This window comes from Nelumbo lutea, chromosome 1 (genome assembly GCF_056320005.1).
Source record: "Nelumbo lutea isolate HS-2025 chromosome 1, American lotus-T2T, whole genome shotgun sequence".
Lineage (NCBI taxonomy): Eukaryota > Viridiplantae > Streptophyta > Magnoliopsida > Proteales > Nelumbonaceae > Nelumbo > Nelumbo lutea.
The window spans coordinates 43,553,191-43,574,306 of NC_142684.1; positions in this window are offsets into that span (position 1 = coordinate 43,553,191).

Consider the following 21,116-nt stretch of genomic DNA (forward strand, 5'->3'; position numbering starts at 1 on the left):
TAGAACCCCCTCTTTTTGTAAAGTGTGATATAGGGATGATCGTGGGCTGGGTCAGGCTATCACAAATTCTTTCTCTTGTTTTCTTTTTAAAAGTTTCAAAATTATAAAAATTTCACGGGGAATTTTTTTTGATAAGGCTGAGTTTGGAAACAATGCAAATAGAGTGTAAATTCCGGTTCAGGTTATATTTGCACTCTGGTTCACTTTTGCCTGTGTTTGGCAATATTACATTTATGTATTGACAAATGACAAACTAATGCATATTTACATTGATAATAAGATGTAAAAGTACATCAATAAAAAAGAAGTAAATTTGCATTCAAGTGGGCTTTTGATAAAAAAAAAAGCATATGCTTTATTGAAATTCATGTTTGCATCCATTACAGCTAAAAGTCTCTTCAACAAGAAGGTAAATTTGTCAATACAAAACTAACCCATATTTGCATTCACACTAATTTGCATGATTTCCAAACGCAGCCTAAATGGAAATTTTTATTAAGGCTACATTTGTTTGTGGGGTTGTAAATACATATTTACACCATTGACATTGACGGTTCACTGAACGATGCAAAATGGAACCAGTGATTTGTTGAGATTTACTCTGTTCTTGTTTATTAATTACTGGTGTCACATGATAATCACACGTGCCATAAAAAATAGAAAAACTACTCAAACATTGCAAAGAGTAGAGTAGACTCAAAGATTTCAAAAGGTGAGACCACATTGATCCTAAGTTGATATTGGTCCAGGACTATGATGTTCTTGAAAGAATGGTACGATCCATCTAATGGACGCCATGAAGGTGCGGAATGGGTGGGCGAATTTCAAAAATTTTTCTACCTTCTCCCAATTGGGAATCATATTCCTTAAATTTAGAATACAATATTCAAAGATTCTACTTGACCCATAATCGAACAAGATCTGAAACAAAAGAAAAAGGGAGGATTATACCTGATTCGGAGAAACAGTATCTCCCAAAGTTGGTGTTCACGCCCAAAGAATACACCAAAGTCCGCTCCTGCTGAAAATGACAGCTGTGGGTGGAACGGAACCAGCAGGGTGCGTCCTACACACTGGATCCTTCGCAAGAACCCACTAGAAACTCTGAACACCGAATCCTCTTCAATCTTTTCTGCAAGACTAATGTCAAGAACTGATTTCTTGACTTCTTTCTTCTACAAAGGTCGAATCTTGCAAGAGGGAATGGCGGCAGTTGGAGGAGAACTCCTGGGATGAATATGGCTAAACATCTTTTCTTCTCTCTGGAGTTTTGTGAGATCTAATCTCTGTTCGTAGAAAGCTTTCTTGCTTACTCAAAAAACCTTGGTTCGAAATCTGATATTTCTCCTTTGGATTTCTCCTCCTTTCTTTTTGATTAAGAAAACCTCCTAATTAGGAGTTATCCCAATCCAAATCAATATTTGGATAAGGGATTATCTTAATCCTATCTGCAGATTAAGTTAGTTTACTCCTGATCTTATCAGAAGGTTATCAGATTCAAATATGATTTGAATTTGGTCTCCCAGAGTAGATAAGGTAAAAGGCCCAATCATTTTACTAACATTAATCTCAGATTCACCCCATAGATGGGTGATCATATCAGCCCAGCTCGTAATGGGCTTTTGGCCCATTAATGTTCAGTGTTTAACTAGTTCCCAATCTGCTGCCTAGTTGGGCTTCTTTGTATGGCGTGGGACCCAATCATTGATCTACACACCAGCCACATGGGTTCGGCCCAGCCTTTATTACAAGGCCCAGTCGAATTCACTAAAAAGCTCAGTGACCCCTTGAGCCCATCACATGGACCCTATGGGCCCAACACTTACATTAAGTGGTCCCTAGGCCAAACCATCTTATAAAAACCCAAGAACTGTGGGCAGGTGCAATCCCATCAGGTATTATCCTAAATGGTCTTACACTTAACCTCTCAGCCCTTAATGATCAAGCACTTCCCGACAAGAGAGGACCTCTCCCTCGGCTGCAAGGAATAGTGCTGCACTCTCTACTCACACGGATCCCAGGAATTAAAACCATTTGCAAACCTTTTGAAACCGTACATATACATATATATATTAATTTTGCAAAACAAAATTCCAACGATTGAAATCAACTGCCGGCAGTTTGGTTTCCATCAGAGAGAGTGCATTCCCAATCATTACCATTGTCCGACAAAGGGACTAATCCTATTACTATGACCACTCGCTCAGATGAATTCTTAGACTGCCCCAACATGTCTAGGTTTCGACCCCCACTAAGGATCTCACTGATTGACACATCAAAGACAGCCCGATCCGACACCTAGTGATGTGTCATAGTCGAGTCTAGGGGTCAGGTGTAACTTTCCAGTTTTGCCCATCTATCTCCAAGGTCCAGGGCAATATTGGAAATCTGGTCCGGTGCAAGGATTCAAGTAATCCCATACCGCATGTGCCTTGGGTCTTACCCTGGTGGTCAAGACAAGCCATCCCAACACTTGGTGGCACACCAGTATCAACCTTGGCAGGATAAATCTCCCCAGACTTATCCAATGGCTGTGAACTTTAAAACTAACATGAGTCTCTATAAGTGTCAAGATTTAGGGTCTTACACAAAAATATACCAAACAACATGAATCAGACATTCACTTTATTTATTTACACTAAATGTCAAAAGTACATCAAATTGGATTGAAGCTAAGGGCATACAAAACTGTCTAACAACTCCCACTTGCACTTAGGTCCCATCTGGTACAAGCCGGAGTCCCATACTTTCCACGTGTTTCTCAAACACCTTCTGTGTCAGTGGCTTAATCAATGGGTCTGCCACATTATCCGTTGATGCTACCTTCTGAATTAGGACGTCCCCTCTTCCAACGATCTTCTGCAGTACATGGTACTTCCTCTCGATGTGTTTCAACTTCGAGTGAGTCCGAGGCTCTTTAGCCTGGGCGATCGCTCCATTGTTGTCACACAACAACAGGATGGGTGATGTGCTGGACGGAATCACTCCTAATTCGTGTATGAATTTCTTCATCCACACGGCTTCCTTGGCAGCTTCACTTGCGGCAATGTACTCGGCCTCGATTGTGGAATCTGTAGTGGACCCCTGTTTGTTGCTTTTCTAGCAAACAGCATACGATCCTATCATGAAAACATACCCAGATATAGACTTCCTATCATCTAGATCTGACTGGAAATCAGCATTGGTATACCCTAGAACTTGTAGTGAACTACCATCGAATACCAGACAAAACTCTTTTGTCCTTCGAAGGTATTTAAGTATGTTCTTCACAGTAGTCCAATGCTCCTGCCCTGGGTTGGCCTGGAATCTGCTTACCACACTCATCGCTTGAGCTATGTCCGGGCGAGTGCACAGCATGGCATACATAATGCTCCCTACAGCTGAGGCATAGGGAATGTCTCTCATGCCCTCAATCTCCTCAGAAGTCTTTGGAGACATCTTCTTGAAAAGAATGACTCCATGCAGCTTGAGATAATCCAATTATCTGTTTCGATCTATCTCTATAGAGTTGAAGACCCAGTATATATGAAGCTTCTCCAAGATCTTTCATGGAGAACTGCTGTAATAGCCATACCTTGACCAAAGTCAACATTCCTACATCATTCCCAATGAGTAGGATATCGTCCACGTACAATACCAAAAAGGTGATCTTATCCCCACTGGACTTCCTGTAAACATGGGGCTCATCCAGATTCTGCTCAAAGTCAAATGTTTTGACAGTAGAATCAAAACGGATGTTCCAACTCCTAGAAGCCTGTTTAAGTCCATATATGGATCTATTAAGTTTACATACCATGTGTTCCTGACCAGCAGCAATGAAGCTTTGCGACTGCTACATGTAGATATCTTCATTAAGATCTCCATTCAGGAACACGGTTTTGACATCCTTCTGCCAAATCTCGTAGTCATGGTATGCTGCTACAACTAGCAGGATCCTAATGGATTTGAGCATGGCCACGGGCGAAAAGGTTTCCTCATAATCGATACCTTCTTTCTGAGTGTACCCTTTCGCCACCAAACGAGCTTTGTAGGTCTCAATCCCGCCATCGGGGCCTTTCTTCCTCTTGTAGATCCATTTGCAACCAATTGCTTTTACCTCGGAGGGCAGATCTACTAGAATCTAGACTCCATTGGCCTTCATTGAATCCATCTCAACTCTCATGGCCTCCACCCACTTCTGGGAATCTATGTCTAACATAGCTTGTGCGTAAGTCACGGGATCCTCTTCACTAGTCAAGGCTTCCACCAGGTAACTATCCTGGTCATAACCATATCGGACTGGTGGCCTGGATACCCGAGTGGATCTTCTAGGTTGGTCACTACCTGGAGCCTGTGGAACATCTCCCACTACACCTAAGCTCTCCTCATCAAGAACTATTTCCTGACGATGGGTGTCCAGTATGTATTTGGTTTCTAAGAATTGGGTGTTTTGATTGCAGAACACTTTCTGCTCGCTTGGGTCATAGAATAGATAACCCACCGAATCTTTTGGGTAGCCTATAAATAGGCAACGACTGGTTTTGGATTCCAATTTGCCCGCACCTGTTCTTTTAATGTGTGCAGGACAACCCCAAATCTTCAAGTGTCTCACACTTGGCTTCCTTCCGGTCCATAGTTCATATGGAGTCTTCGGAACCGATTTGGTTGGAACCCGATTCAATACGTAGATAGCAGTCTCTAATGCATAACCCCAAAAGGATGTGGATAATTCTGAGTGTACGAGAAGTGATCGGACCATGTCCAACAAGGTCCTATTCCTCCTCTCTGAAACACCATTGAGCTGAGGTGTGGCAGGAGGAGCTAATTGTGACATTATCCCATTGACCTTTAAGTAGTCCATGAATTCGTCAGAGAGATACTCGCCACCTCGATCTGATTGAAGGGCCTTAATTTCTCTCCCCAACTGTTTCTCAACTTCCTGTCTGAACTCTTTGAACTTTTCAAATGACTCAGACTTGTGTCTCATTAGGTATACGTAACCATATCGTGAAAAATCATCTGTAAAGGTGATGAAATACACGTGTTGATTTTGTGTCCTAACACTCAGGGGACCACATACATCAGTATGTATTAGGTCAAGTGTGCCTGTAGATCTTTCAGGCTTACCGTCAAATGGTCGCTTAGTCATCTTGCCTTGAAGGCAAGGCTCACAAGTGGGATGATTTTCTACGATTAGAAAATCCAAAGGACCATCCTTAAACAACCTTGTGATTCGGACAACACCGATATGGCCGAGTCGGTAATGCCAGAGGCACGTGGGATTTACTGTATCACGATTTCTTTTCTTGGGATTTTCGACCGACGTAGTTTCGATTAAGTTAGTTTCCAGAGAAAGATGTAGAACATAGAGACTGTTCTCCAGTTCCCCGCATGCGATGAATTTGTTATTCCGTTTAACAATAATCATATTACTAAAATAAACAGTATATCCATTAGCACACAGTTTAGAAACAGAAATCAAATTTCTTCTCAAGTTCTGCACATAAAGACAATCTTTAAGTACAAGCACTCCTCTAAAAACTAATTCTACGGTTCCTATTGCCGCAGCTGCAACACTTGCAGTTGTTCCCAAAAATAGTGTCACTTCGCCTTCACTCAATCTTCTACTAACTTTGAACCCCTACAATGAGTTACATGCATGAGTTGAAGCCCCGGAGTCAACACACAAGGACACAGAAGTAACTAACATATTAGTTTCTATGACACAAGTTTCGACATTACCTTTCTTAGATTCCAGGTAGGTAGGACAGTTCCTCTTCCAGTGGTCGATCTGCTTGCAAAAGTGACAAGCATCAGATGCCTTGTTCTTCTTCTGCTTCTTGGGTTTGGTACCTTTCTTTTGGGGCTTCTTTGCCTTTCTCTTTCTCTTGCCCGATTTGTTAGCTTCAATAAGCATAACCACAGGCTCATCCTTCTTGAGTAGATCATCGGCCCTCTGCAACATATTGTTGAGTTCTTGGAAGCTGACATTCAGCTTATTCATGTTGTAGTTCATTGTGAATGCATTGAAGGAAGAGGGCAAAGAATTCAGGATGGCATCCACTTGCGTGCCAAGATCTAGCCCGGATCCAAGGGCTTCGAGTTCGTTAATGAAGCCCATCATCCGAAGACAATGGCCATGAACTTTCTACCCCTTGGACATCTGCGCGGTCATGAACAGTTTCAGGACCTTCTGTCGAGTAAAACGGTTCTGCTCTTCATACATTGTCTTTAGACTGTCCAATATGTCCTTGGCTAGTTCGATCTGATCGAACTGCCTCTATATTGATTGTCTAGTGAGGCAATGACAAAGCAGTGGGCTAGGGAGTTCTTATCCTCCCAATCTTGGTAGTCCCTCCTACGGGCCTCAGAAGCCCTATAGCCTGGACGCTCCGGGGCAGGATTTTTCACCACCTTATCTAACTTTTCAGAAGTTAGGACCAGTATAAGATTTATGTACCAGTCGGCACAGTCTGGGCCCTTAAGCTTGTTATCATCTAGAAGCTTTGCGAATTGACCGTTTGCCATTTTCTAATAAAACAGCAAAATCATTAGTCCACAACCTTGGTTTGATTCAAGTTACCTACATAGGTATGGCTTTTAATCTATATTCCATTCCCATTTGTTCATCTATGATATTTCCCTCCTTTCTCAGTGACGGAGACGACAAAATGTCTCTGGAAATGTGGGAAATCACATGGGGTGCATGAAGCCAACTGTTTCAACTACATAACCCCACCACCTTTCTGTGACGGATCATATCCACTCATCAGATGAGTTTCCCTTTGGCCTCTGTCAGACAAGGTTCAGAGCCATTTTCGGGTAAACATTTCTGTCCAGTGAGTGCTCACCCATCATATTCAGGTTACACCAAGGTACGGTGAGAGAGTTCCCATTTTCTGGTGAAGCCCCTCCCACATCGATCTATGACGCCCTTATCATCTTATGAAACACTCCAACAAATCCAACAGCAAATGGATAGCCCAATTTTATGGTGTATTTCCTCGTTACTGAAGAACCCACCATTGTGCTAATGACGGAAGGCCTTTAGAGAGTCCATCATATGGATCTCTCTATCACATGCGCTCATATTTGCTGGAGGGAGCGAGATTACGCCCTAGTTCTAATTTAGGTCAAACCAGAGTGGCTCCCACTGACTTTCATAAAGTCAAATTTCTGGTGGGCCTTAATCGACTAGGGTTTCGTACGCATCCCTTTTCAAGGTTGTGGGGCCCACCAAGAAAGGAGGGGTCATCCAATGACCTTAAGGGACACCATGGCAATGATGTGCATTCAGCCATGGTGCACGCAAGAGCCACTAATGAGTCTTCATGGGCCAAGTGCTTTTGGCCCATGGTCGCAGCACATCAAACATCCAAACATCACATGTAAAGGAAGAACTGATCCAATCAATTAACTGTTGCAAAGCCCATTGAATAGCCCATTTAAAATCCATAACATTAACAATTAATGTCTACTAGGTGTATGGGTTGAATCGCAATTAGCAGTTCGGCCCATACAGCTTTTCTCACAAGTGTGGGCTTTTGCAGTTTTAACCTTTTAAAACTAGGCTTTACAGGTGGGCCGAATTAATCCTTATAATTGAATATCAGATTTGGAACAAAAAGTGTGAGAAAAATGGACTGAAAAATAGTCCCCTTCGAACCCCAGATTTGGTCCAAACAGTTTTGGTCCAATCTAGTATGAAATTGTCTGAAACTGATTTTCAATTCAAGAATTAATTCATGAAAGATCTGAAATTAATAATTTTGATTTTTAGCAATCACAAATTAACTATGGACTGGTTGCACCACCTACAAAATAGAGGTTAATCACTAGGGTTGCAGTTTCACAAACTACAAATCGCAGAAAGCGATTTCTCCATCTGCATATCTCCAACGCCGCCATCTTCTTCCTTCTTCTTTAATCAAGAAAATAAAAAAAAATAGCAGAAATCCTATTTCTATTAATTAATTACATTCTTGATCAAATACTATACATTCAGTCTAGAAAAATAAAAAATAATAATTATTTACAGACCGAATTGAATAAAATAGAAAGGAAAAAGGGTGTGCAAACCATCTGTGTCAAATCTACACTGCGATCTCCAAGTTCGAATAGTCCATTAAATCAAAATAAATAAGGAACAGTTCTAAATAAAATTTGGATATAACAAAATTAATTTTAGATCAATCACCCTTAACAAGACAATTTCTTGAAATAAAGAAAACAATCTATGCAAATCTTCGCAGAACATCTTCTGTCCATCTACACAGGTTCAGATATGATTTTCTTTTGGTTCAAGATTCAAACCCATGGCTTTGATACCACTAAAAGAATGGTAGGATCCATCTAATGGACACCATGAAAGGTGCAGAATGGGTCAGCGAATTTCAAAAATTTTCCTACCTTCTCCCAACTGGGAATCATATTCCCTAAATTTAGAATACAATATTCAATGATTCTACTTGAACCATAATCGAACCAGATTTGAACCAAAAGAAAAAATGGAGGATTATACCTGATCTAGAGAAACAGTATCTCCCAAAGTTGGTGTTCACGCCCAAAGAAGACACCAAGATCTACTCCTGCTGAAGATGACACAGTTGTGGGTGGAACGGAACCAACAGGGTGCGTCCTACACACTGGATCCTTCGCAAGAACCCACTACAAACTCTGAACACCGAATCCTCTTCAGTCTTTTCTGCAAAACTGATCTCAAGAACTAATTTCTTGACTTCTTTCTTCTGCAAAGATCGAATCTTGCAAGAGGGAATGGCGGCGGCTGGAAGAGAACTCCTGGGACGAAGATGGATGAACAACTTTTCTTCTCTCTGGAGTTTTGTGAGATCTAATCTCTGTTCGCAGAAAGCTTTCTTGCTTACTCAAAAACCCTTGGTTTGAAATCTGATATTTCTCTCTTGGATTTCTCCTCCTTTCTTCTTGATTAAGAAAACCTCCTAATTAGAAGTTATCCCAATCCAAATCAATATTTGGAAAGGGGATTATCTTAATCCTATCTGCAAATTAAGTTATTTTACTCCTGATCTTATCAGAAGGTTACCAGATTCAAATCTGGTTTGAATTTGGTCTCCCATAGTGGATAAGGTTAAAGGCCCAATCCTTTTACTAACATTAATCTCATATTCGCCCCATAGATGGATGATTATATCAGCCCAACTCGTAATGGGATTTTGGCCCATTAAGTATTCAGTGTTTAACTAGTTTTCAATCTGCTACACAGTTGGGCTTCTTTGTATAGCGTGGGACCCAAGCGTTGATTTACACACCAGCCACATGGGTTCAGCCCAGCTTTTATTACAAGGCCCAGCCGAATTCACTAAAAAGCTCAGTGACCCCTTGAGCCCAACACTTACATTAAGTGGTCCCTAGGCCAAACCATCTTATAAAAACCCAGGGACTGTGGGCAGGTGCAAGATTAGCCCATCAGGTATTATCCTAAATGATCTTACACTTAACCTCTCAGCCCTTAATGATCAAGCACTGCCCAACAAGAGAAGACCTCTCCCTCGGCTGCAAGGAATAGTGTCACACTCTCTACTCACATGGATCCCGGGAATTAAAACCATTTGCAAACCTTTTGAAACCGTATATATACATATATATATATATATATATTAATTTTGCAAAACAAAATTCCAACGATTGAAATCAACTACCGGCAGTTTGGTTTCCATCAGAGAGAGTGCATTCCCGATCATTACCATTGTCCGACAAAGGGACTAATCCTATCACTACGACCACTCACTCAGATGAATTCTTAGACTGCCCCAACATGTCTAGGTTTCGACCCCCACTAAGGATCTCACTGATTGACACATCAAAGACAGCCCGATCCGACACATAGTGATGTGTCATAATCGAGTCTAGGGGTCAAGTGTAACTTTCCAGATTTTTCCATCTGTCTCCAAGGTCCAAGGCAATACTGGAAATCTGGTCTGGTTCAAGGATTCAAGTAATCCCCTACTACATTTGCCTTGGGTCTTACCCTAGTGGCCGAGACAAGCCATCCCAATACTTGGTGGCACACCAGTATCAGCCTTGGCAGGATAAATCTCCCCAGACTTATCCAATGGCTGTGAACTTTAAAACTAACACGAGTCTTTATAAGTGTCCAGTTTTAGGGTCTTACACAGAAATATACCAAACAACATGAATCAAACATGCACTTTATTTATTTACACTAAATGTCAAAAGTACATCAAATTGGGTTGAAGCTAAGGGCATACAAAACTGTCTAACAGTTCTCGTACTAGGCGCACTTGGGGGCGTAATCAATAAGATCTTTTTATATTCATGGAATTAGAGTTGAGCAATACTTAACTCTTGATCCATGTTAGCATCCAATTTTTGCTCGGTCTACCACCTAAACCTTCAATTCACCTCAAATGCTTGATCAAACCCTCCCGATCCATCCAAAACACCCAAAAAACCCAAATTTCACCCCGAGAGCCATCAGATCCACCGTTAAACCTACTTGATACCTATCTGATGGCCCTGATCGACCCCCACTTACACCTCAACCATTAGATCAAACCTCATCATCAGATCCCAAACACGTCCAAATACTAACCTGTGAAATCTCAACCCAAAATACCTCTGCTTACCATTCAATCACACCAAGATTCCATTTCAAGGTTTTAGATTGATCGAATTACAAATCTATCCAATCTAGGCCCAATTAGTTCAACCTAACCTTACCAATCACCTCAGAATACCCAAAAATCCTACCCTATGAATATCAACCCAAAATACCTTCATTTAACCTTCAATCATGCTAAGATTCCATTTCAAGGTTCCAAATTCATCGGATTACAAATCTGCCCAATCTGGGCTCAATTGGCTCAATCTAATCTTACCAATCACCTCAACTGCCTAAAAATCCTACATTGTGAAATTTCACCCAAATCTACCTTTATTTGCCCCTTCATCGCACAAAGATTCCATTTAAAGCCCCCATATACCTCTACATCTAAAAACTACCCTTTATTCGCCCCATTTACCTTTTTCTTTATTTGCCCCTTTATTCACCTTATCAAATTTCAGTCAAAACTATCCTCATTTACCCCTGCATCTAAAAGGATTTCGTTTCGGCCAATCCCATTAACCTTCACATACAAAATCCCCTCTCCTGTCAAACCCATCTCAACCCTCTATCTTTTAACCCAAAATCTCAACCATCCACCCAAAACCTGGTTGGACCACCCTTTAACCCGGTTTGACCAAACTTTTTCGACATTACGAAATACCCCACTAATTTCCTAGAACTTACTAAAACACCCCTACCGCCATTTAAAAGAGACCGACCCCTTCATTTTAGCCAACAAAGGAGGGAATTTTAGTATTCACCGTCTTCTCCTTTCTAGCGATAGAGAGTGGCGAAAACCTCTCCTCAATCTTTCTCTCCCCCTCTCTCTCTCTCTGTCTCTCCTTTTCTTCTTCTTCTTCTTCCTCTTCTTCTTCTTCTTCTTCTTCTTCTTCTTCATTTTTGTTCTTTTGTAACCACCGAACCACAAACCAGACATTGTTCATCTTCATCTCTAAAAGATCACCAGCAGTGGCTGAACGTCTTTCTTTCATTTCTTTGACACCCGAACGGTGGTGGAAACCAGAAGCACTGCAATAGTGGGATTCTTCCTTCCTTCCTACTATACTCCAGCATGGATGTTGGATTTTAATCTCATAAGAGATTAAATCCAATGGGTTTGATTGGTCAATTACATAAGAAATTGCACCTACACACTTGATTGAAAAATCAGTTTTTCTCTTACAAAACCCAGTTTTGAACTTCTCCCACATTGGAAAATTATAAGTTTTGTTTTCAGTATTTCAATAGTAGTTGATTTACACGCCTTAGAATTAGTAAAGGAGAGTATGGGGATTCAATACCGCGGTGCGCGCGCATGTGGGCTGTGATTTAGAGGCGCACTTTGCTCACACTCGCGTGGCTCGCGATGGGTGGCTTTGGTTTTGGTGCGTTGCTGACCGTTGATCACCGTTGATGAGTTCAACGGTCACGATTCGATCAGGTGTGATCAAGAGGCACAATTCAAAGTTAACAGTCACTAACTGTTAACTACTTTTTAAACAGTCACAATGTTTGAAATTGTGACTGTTCAAGGTGCCTTCTCTAAACCAGTACCTACCTTTTCTTCATACCTCTTCACAAATTATTTAAGGAGCATGACTCCAAAACACACAATTTCGAAATTCACTCTCTCTCTCAGTCCGATCTGCTACAGTCTCATTGAAGGCTTCTTTGGAGACTCTTCAACTTTGCTGGTTGCAGATTCTTGCCCAAGGCTTTGTTGTATCCTGGGAACAAATTTTCCTGTAACCCAACAGCAAACTTATTAAAACTGAGTGGGGGCAATTAACGTTCTAAAAACAGTGTCTTTAGACGCGCCTTAGAGCTTCTCCTCCAAAATTATAGTGACCCAATTTTTCTCCAACATTTTTAAAATGTTATTCTGCAATGGAGGCGGAAGTAAGCATGACTTCGATCAAGATGATGAACCAAGATCTTGTTCAACTAGACCAGTACGATGGAGCAAATTTCAGCCGATGGCAAAACAAGATGATCTTCTTTCTGACCACACTGAACTTATACTATCTATTGGACCTGAATCTGCAATCACTTCCTAAACCCATTGACAAAGACTTAGAAAAACTAAAGGAAAGAGCAAAACAAGAAGATGACTCACTTCTGTGCCGAGGACACATACTGAATGCCTTATCAGACTGAATCTACAACTTCTACAAGGAACTTATATCTCCAAAAGAAATCTGGAAGGCCCTAGAATTCAAATACAATGTGCAAGAAGCAGGTACGAATAAGTATCTTATTGCAGAATAATTTGACTTCACCATGAACGACCATAAACTCATACTAGAGCAAGTTCATGAACTATAGGTGATAGTCAATAAAATTCGATCCCTTAACATCATCCTTCCTGAATCTTTCCAAGTGGAAGCAATCATTGCCAAACTTCCACCCTCTTGGAAGGATTATAGGAAGAAGTTTCTGCACAAGGCTGAAGAACTTACCTTGGAGCAAATTCAGCAACACCTTCGTATAGAAGAAGAGTCTCGATTTAGAGACAGTAGGGATAAGACCCTGGTCGGTATGCTAAACTCTAAGGTCAATTTTGTGGAAAACGGATCGAAGAAGACTAACCCTGCATTACAAGTAAAGAAGAAGGATGGGAACTTCAAGAAGAGCAACAATAAGAAAGGATCCTGCTATGTTTGTAGAAAGAAGGGGCATTATGCTCGAGTATGCCGACATCGCAAAGGCGGAACCAAGTCTACAAACATGGTAGAAGACAATCTAGTGGCCATGATTACTGAAGTCAACATGGCAAAATCGTCCTCTGGATGGTGGTTTGATTCAGGCGCCACAGTCCATGTTTGCAAAGACAAGTCCTTGTTCAAGACATATGAAAAAGTGACTGATGGCCAGGAGGTACAGATGGGAAACCAAACATGTGCCAAAGTTGCTGGAAGAGGCAGCATAGAGTTGAACTTCACCTCCGGAAAGACATTGACTCTCCTGAATTTTCTCCATGTTTGTTTGAAAGGGATATGGTTGTAATGGTATGTTCAAATTAAGTATTAATGAATAAAAAATTTATGCTTATATTGTTGATTCTTTCTCTTTATAGCATGACATATTAGCACACTTGAATTTTAAATCCATAAAGAATATGAACAAACTTGGTATAATTGCTTATATTAATGAATCAACTAAAAAATGTGAAATATGTGTAAAATCTAAAATGGCTAACAAACATTTCCCTAGTGTTGAGAGAAATTCTCAACTTCTAGAACTAATTCATTCTGACATCTGTGAACTTAATGGTGTATTAACTAGAGGAGGTAAGAGATACTTCATAACATTTATAGATGACTTTTCTAGGTACACCTATGTCTACCTTATGAGAACTAAGGATGAAGCCTTTGACATGTTTAAACTATATAAGACTAAAGTTGAAAATCAACTAGAAAAGAAAATTAAAATCCTTAGAAGTGATAGGGGTGCTGAATACTTTAAAAATGAGTTTAATTCTTTCTATGAAGAATTTAGAATAATACATCAGTGTTCTGCTCCCTATACCCCTTAATAGAATGGCCTGATTGAAAGGAAAAATAAAACACTTACAGAAATAATAAACTACATGTTGTTAAAAGCTAATGCACCCTTAAACTTTTGGGGGGAAGCACTCCTAACAGCCTGTCATTTATATAACAGAATTGTTTCTAGAGTTAATAACAAATGCCCATATGAATTATGGACAAGAAGAAAGCCTAATTTAGCTTATCTAAAAGTGTGGGGGTGCTTAGCATATTATAAAGTTCCAGATCCTAAAAGAACCAAATTAGGACTCAGAGCTAAGAAAAGTATGTTTGTTGGATATGCAGAACATAGCAAGGCCTATAGGCTTCTAGACTTAGAGTCCAATATAATAATTGAAATTAGAGATGTTGAAATCTTTGAAAATAAATTGTGTTCTGAATCTACAGAAAATGAACACATAGAAAATGACAGAGAAACTCAGAAAGAAGATTTTAAATAAGATACATATTGTCCTAAACATTGAAAATGATCCAAAAACCTACAGTGAGGCTATGACCTCTAGAGATGCTGCCTTTTGGAAGGAAACTATAAATGATGAAATGGATTCAATAATGTCAAATAACATATGGTTACTATTAGACCTGCCTCTAGAATCAAAACCAATAAAATGTAAATGGGTGTTTAGAAGAAAATACAACACTGATGGAATTATACAAACTTTTAAGGCTAGATTGGTAGCCAAAGGATTTAGTCAAAAGGAAGGGATTGATTACTTTGACACCTATGCACCAATGGCTAGAACAACTAGTATTAGAACACTCATAGCATTAGCATCCATTAATCACTTATCTGTTCACCAAATGGATGTTAAAACCGCTTTCTTAAATGGTGATTTAAATGAAGAGGTTTACATGGAACAACCAGAAGGATTTGTTCTTCCTATGTCATAGTAGTTTGTATTGAAAAAGAACTATGTAATTGATCAATCAATATAGGGAATTATTAGATTTTAATCTCATAAGAGATTAAATCCAATGGATTTGATTGGTCAATTACATAAGAAATTGCACCTACACACTTGATTGAAAAATCAGTTTTTCTCTAACAAAACCCAATTTTGAACTTGTCCCACATTGGAAAATTGTAAGTTTTGTTTTCAGTATTTCAATAGGAGTTGATTTACACTCCTTAGAATTAGTAGAAGAGAGTATGGGGATTCGATACCGAGCAACGCACGCGCACTCGTGTGCGCGCGTATGTGCGGCGCTTTAGAGGTGCACTTTGCTTGCACCCGCGTGGCTCGCGATGAGTGGCTTTGGTTTTGGTGCGTTATTGACCGTTGATCACCGTTGATGAGATCAATGGTCATGATTCGATCGGGTGTGATCAAGAGGCACAATTCAAAATTAACAGTCACTAACTGTTAACTACTTTTTAAACAGTCACAATGTTTGAAATTGTGACTGTTCAAGGTGCCTTCTCTAAACTAGTACCTACCTTTTCTTCATACCTCTTCACAAATTATTTAAGGAGCATGAATCAGACTCCAAAACACGTAATTTCGAAATTCACTCTCTCTCTCTTTCTCAGTCCGGTTTACTATAGTCTCATAGAAGGTTTCTTTGGAGACTCTTCAACTTTGCTGGTTGCAGATTCTCGCCCAATGCTCTGTTGTATCCTAGGAACGAATTTTCCTGTAACCCAACAGCAAACTCACCAAAACTGAGTGGGGGCAAATAACGTTCTAAAGACAGTGTCTTCAGATGCGCTTCAAAGCTTCTCCTCCAAAGTTACAGTGACCCCATTTTTCTCCAACAGTGGAAGTTCCATCACTGAGTAAAAGAATTCGATGGAGAGCCCACTTCATTTCTGTCCATCTCGAGATCATCCTCTGCCATTGCTTGGAACTTGAGAATTTGAAGTTGAGTTCAACGAAATCTCCTTCGACATCAGTTCAATTTAGGATGAAATCCCAACTTAGCTATGACTGCTTGAGAATAGCAGCGACAAACGTTGCTAAACCCTCTATTTCTCTTTCTTAGTGGCTCAGCAAAACCGAGTTATTAGTTTGGATGATTATGAGAGTTTGAGAGAGTGATCCAAACCCAAGAAACTCACAATCTCTGTTGCAGCAACCGATCTTAGGCTACAACGCATTTCAGGTGAGCTCCATTTTACCTGCCCATAGTATGTTTTCTGTGTTTACTATGAATGGATTAAGTGTGGAGATCGTCTGGTTTCGCGGGCATTGACTTGAGGAATCTAGATACTTCTGTTTCAACATTAAGTAAGTTTATTTAAATTACAATTTTTTTTCTTGAGGAATCTAGATACGTCTGTTTCAACATTGAGTAAGTTTATTTAAATTACAATTTTTTTTATTTTTTTTTCTGTTTAGTCTTTCGGTGCTGAGAGGGGAGGTCCTGGATTCTACTAACCATGTTATTATCAGGGTGAGAAGAGACCGTAACTGTGATTCTCCCGCAAGCAATGAGGTTGGAAAAAACTTTAGCTGTTGGGGGCCAATAGTCTATGATGTTGCGAGAATTTCTGGAAATGCCACGTTACCATGAGAATGGGTAAATGAGTAATTACATATTATTTTATTTTTAATAAAAACCAAAGCATGAATGTGAATAGATGAATTGCCTATGCTGTTGGGCTCCAAAAACCAAAGTTAACCCATGAGATTGCTACCAGAAATGGGGTTTCAACTAAAATAAGAAATAAAATAAAAACAAAGAAAAAGAAAGAGAGAGAAATCTAATATATATATATATTAAAAGAAGTTTTTCAGGCTACAGCCCCATCATTTAGACACGTGGATTTTTTATTTTTTTTGGAAATTTGGATACATGATATTTTCTTAGAAGTTGTTAAAACCCATAGCCCACTACCACCATTCAGATAAATGAGCATCTCATTTTCTAGAAAGTTAGACATGTGGCAATTTATGAAAAAATCCTGCTAAAGCCCACAACCCCCTACCAAGCTACAACCCCCCACCATTTAGACACATGGCCTTCTCATTTTTTCTGGAAAGTTAGACATGTAGCATTTTTGAAGAAGTTGCTACCAAAGCCCATAACCCACTACCACCATCATCAATCCATTCCTAAAAAAATGTAAAAAATGCAAATGTGGTTTATCCACAACCACTTCTGCCTATACTCTATCAATCTCAATTAATCATTAACCCTCTATGTATCATCACAAAAGAAAACTATCCATATTCTAATAATTATGGAAAAGCTATCTCTTGAAATTTTAATAATTATTTAAAATATTAATAAATATAAATTTAACATGATTTATTCCATAATGTAAATTTAACATTATTGATTCCCATTCTTAGTACAGGGTCATTCACTAGTTTAAGATGATGACAGGAAAGAAATATGAGGGCAAAGGGGATCTTTTATTTTTTTAGATGCTTAATAGGGAAGAATGATAAGGCTGGGATGATAAATTAACTTAATTACATAAAAAAGAATAACAAAAATCAAACAATAAAATAAATAAATTAGGCAAAAAGGAGTGAAATGGAGAGGTCAATAAAATCGATTCAGCCGTACTTAAGTAATAGGAGAAAGAATAAGCTACTAATAAACAGTAAAAAATATAAAACTAAAAAAAATAAGGAAAATGGAAAAGTAAAAAAATATAAACAAAGAAAATATAAAAGATTCAAAAAAGAGAATAAAATAATAAATAAATAAATAGGGTTCCATAAGAAAATAACAAAAAAAGTAAAAAAAGAAATATAAATAAAAATATACAAATATAAAAATAAAATAAAACTAATTTACTAATTTGGGGGGAATTCTCTTTTGATGTTTTGTTCTCTATTTTCTTTGCCTTATTATTTTTTTAGTCATTTAAAAAAGTATGCATTTGTGATTGTGTTTGTTTGGAATCCTATGTAAGCCCCACATATTGGACCTGGGAGAGGGGTGCCTAACCCCTTCCATCTCCCATCCGAGTCTTACCCAGACTGGTTGGACCAGTCCCTTGGTTTCGGAGTCACTATTAAAACAAAGCATTTTGAAAATCACTCTCGAAGGTCCCATCACCTCCAATTTCATAAATGATGGCTGGCGACTCCATTTCCAGCCCAAGTGGCAAAGTTAGTCGTTTTTCGACACTCACAATCCACATTCTGTTTTGCTCCAAATCACCAAAACATATCAACATCTCGTAAAAGAAGAACTCAATCTACATCCAAAAATCTAGAAGAAGTGATGAGAAAACACTAGTAACCAGATCGTAAAAATTTGACAAGGACTAGTAGGCATCCCTTCCTCAGATCCGGTACCAAAAAATCTTATAGATCAAGCCGTTTTATGGTGGTGATTTTCCATCAGTGATATATGACCACTGCAGTGGCTGAGGAGGTGTGAGTAGGGAGTTTTATACTAATGGAGAAAAAGATGGAGTTTTACATCTATTTTATTGGTGATACTTTTTCACAAGATATTAATGTAACACTTGTCCAAAAAGGAGTTTTATGCTAGCAAAATTGGCTTTAAAATATTAATGTAATACTTTTTCACAAAATATTAATGTAAAACAGCATCATAACCAAATGCTAGCAAAATTGGCTTTAAAAGTGAAAAAAGAGGCCCTTAAGGGATACATCAAAATCTCAGATCATAGCAAACATGGAGGAATAACAGAGGAATGCTCAAAAGCAAAGCAAAACCAGTAATCAAGGTTTTAAAAACTAGATTGGACACAAAACCATTTTGGGGACCAATTTCCAGGTCGAATAGAACCGATTGCCTTACTAGTTCCCGGGTCAATTGGTCAGATTGTCTGATTCAATCCAATTTTCAAAACCATGCTAGTATCCCATTTGGCTACATGGTGGGCTACCTTGTTAGCCTGACTATATTTAGTTAGAGGTTATGGAATTAAATATTTTAATTACTTACTGAGTTGCAACTTGAGAAACTATATTTGGCTAGAGAGAATGGACACTGGCAATTGGTTAGAAAGAAAGGTTAATTCTCACACTTTTTGTATTTATATTTTTTTTATTCATCACATTAATACCTGCTTAATACTGACAGTTTAAATAAAAAATATAATTTAAAAAATACAATTCAATTATGTTGGATGGATGTATATTTGGTTCTTGTGCATACAACTTTTGTTGTCTCTATCTCTATGAAACTTGCTGGAGTCCCTAGGTTGCTTTACATGCTGACCGAACACTAATTGATGAAAGTTTTTATCTAACAGCTAAAGTTCGGGAGGATCTTTATTGAAAATTAAATTATAGGGGGTTTTTGTCGCCGAGGGCATTCTTTTTTTTTTTTTTTTAAGAGGGGGAAAGTTGGTCAAGGGGATTTTGATTCCCATTGACTAAGAAACCCATGTTCATTTTTCATATTTATATGGGGATCAGTGAAAGTTTATTTTCCTGGGTTCTCCTAGGTGGGTAAATTAACTTTCCCATATAGGAGAAAATTGTCAATACTTGGATGGGAAACAAATGTCCCTTTTAATATAGAATTTTTATAACTAAGATGGTCATTGCATTATTTACATGGGAAATAAAAGAACATGGGTAAGTGACTTACCAAAAAGCGAATGGGGCAAAAGTTTCTTTGTAATTTACCCAACTTTTAAGCAAAACATGGGGGAGGGGGGAAAAATCGATATTTTGTTTTTTTTTTTTCATTTTCTTTTGATTAACACGATCAAATAAGTGATACCCATCTCCTAGGTGGGTAAATTAACTTTCCCATCTAGGGAAAAGCTGTATATACTTGGATGGAACAAAAATATCCCTTTTAATATGGAATTACCTTATTTACATCGGAAATAAAAGAGCATTGGTAAATGCACTTACCCGGATAAGTCTTTCCTGTGAAACACTTACCTAAATAAGTGCATTTACCTGGATAAATGACTTACCAAAATGTGAACAGGGCAAAAGTGTCTTTATAATTTACCCCACTTTTAAGCAAAACATGGGGGAGGGGAGCTTAGGAGGGGGGCAAAATCGATATTTTTGTTTTTTTTCTCATTTTCTCATGGCCAAACGGATGTTAAGGTTCAAGCGTCATTCCCTACCCCAAACAAACGTCATCCCCCACCCATTCCCTTCTCATCTCACGAGTCTCGCCCAAAATTATGTCCCACCAAGGCACCAATCCAACGGTTCTCAGCTCTCTGAGTCATCTCGGTAATTTTTTGTAGTTTCCAGCCAGGAGGGTACCGTGACATGAAACACTTTATTTGGTCTAAACGGAGTAATAGTTATCAAAAAAAAAAAAAGTGTAACCCGAGTAAGCAAAAGCAAGACTACTACCAAAAAAAGAAAGCAAAAAGCAAATTAGAAAACTGGAATAGGACAAACTGAGCATTCATACAGGTCATTAACTGGCAGAGCAGGTTCACTTGTCAACGAGGTATTGCCACGTGTTAACCAATGAGGTATTGCCACGTGTTAAAAGTGATCAAAGGTCACATTTTTCATTGATTTTTAGAAATTGTTTAAAATGCGCCGTAACTTTTTAGCATTTCTCTTAAACTCACTGTAACTTTTCAAAATGTGTCTAATCTAAGAAATTATTTGCCCTTGTTCCTCTTCCTTCTTTTCTCCTTCAGAGTTTTGTGGCACCGAAGCTTGATTTCTTCTGTTAATTAGGTTGATTTGCTCTTTATTTTATTATGATTTCTGAGAAGGGTTTTGGATTGGATTGGATTTCCTGGGGTCTGGGTTCTGCTGTCTTTTTAAGACCTCACTTCAACCAGGCCATGCCATTGAAGTCAAAACAGAACGGTGAATAATTTTTTTTTTTTTTTGTATTTACGACCTGAAATTTTGAAGAAAGCAATCTAATCTCCTCCAAAATCAAGATCTAAATCACCTCCAATATATTACAATTCCTAAAGAAACAAAAAATATATATAAATAAAAGAGAAAGAAGAAAAATCCTTCCTTTCTATTCTTCTCTGCTGATTTGGGAAGAAAAGCATAGATTTGAGAGCGAAGAGAGAGAGAGAGTTGAGGGCTGGAAGTTCTGAG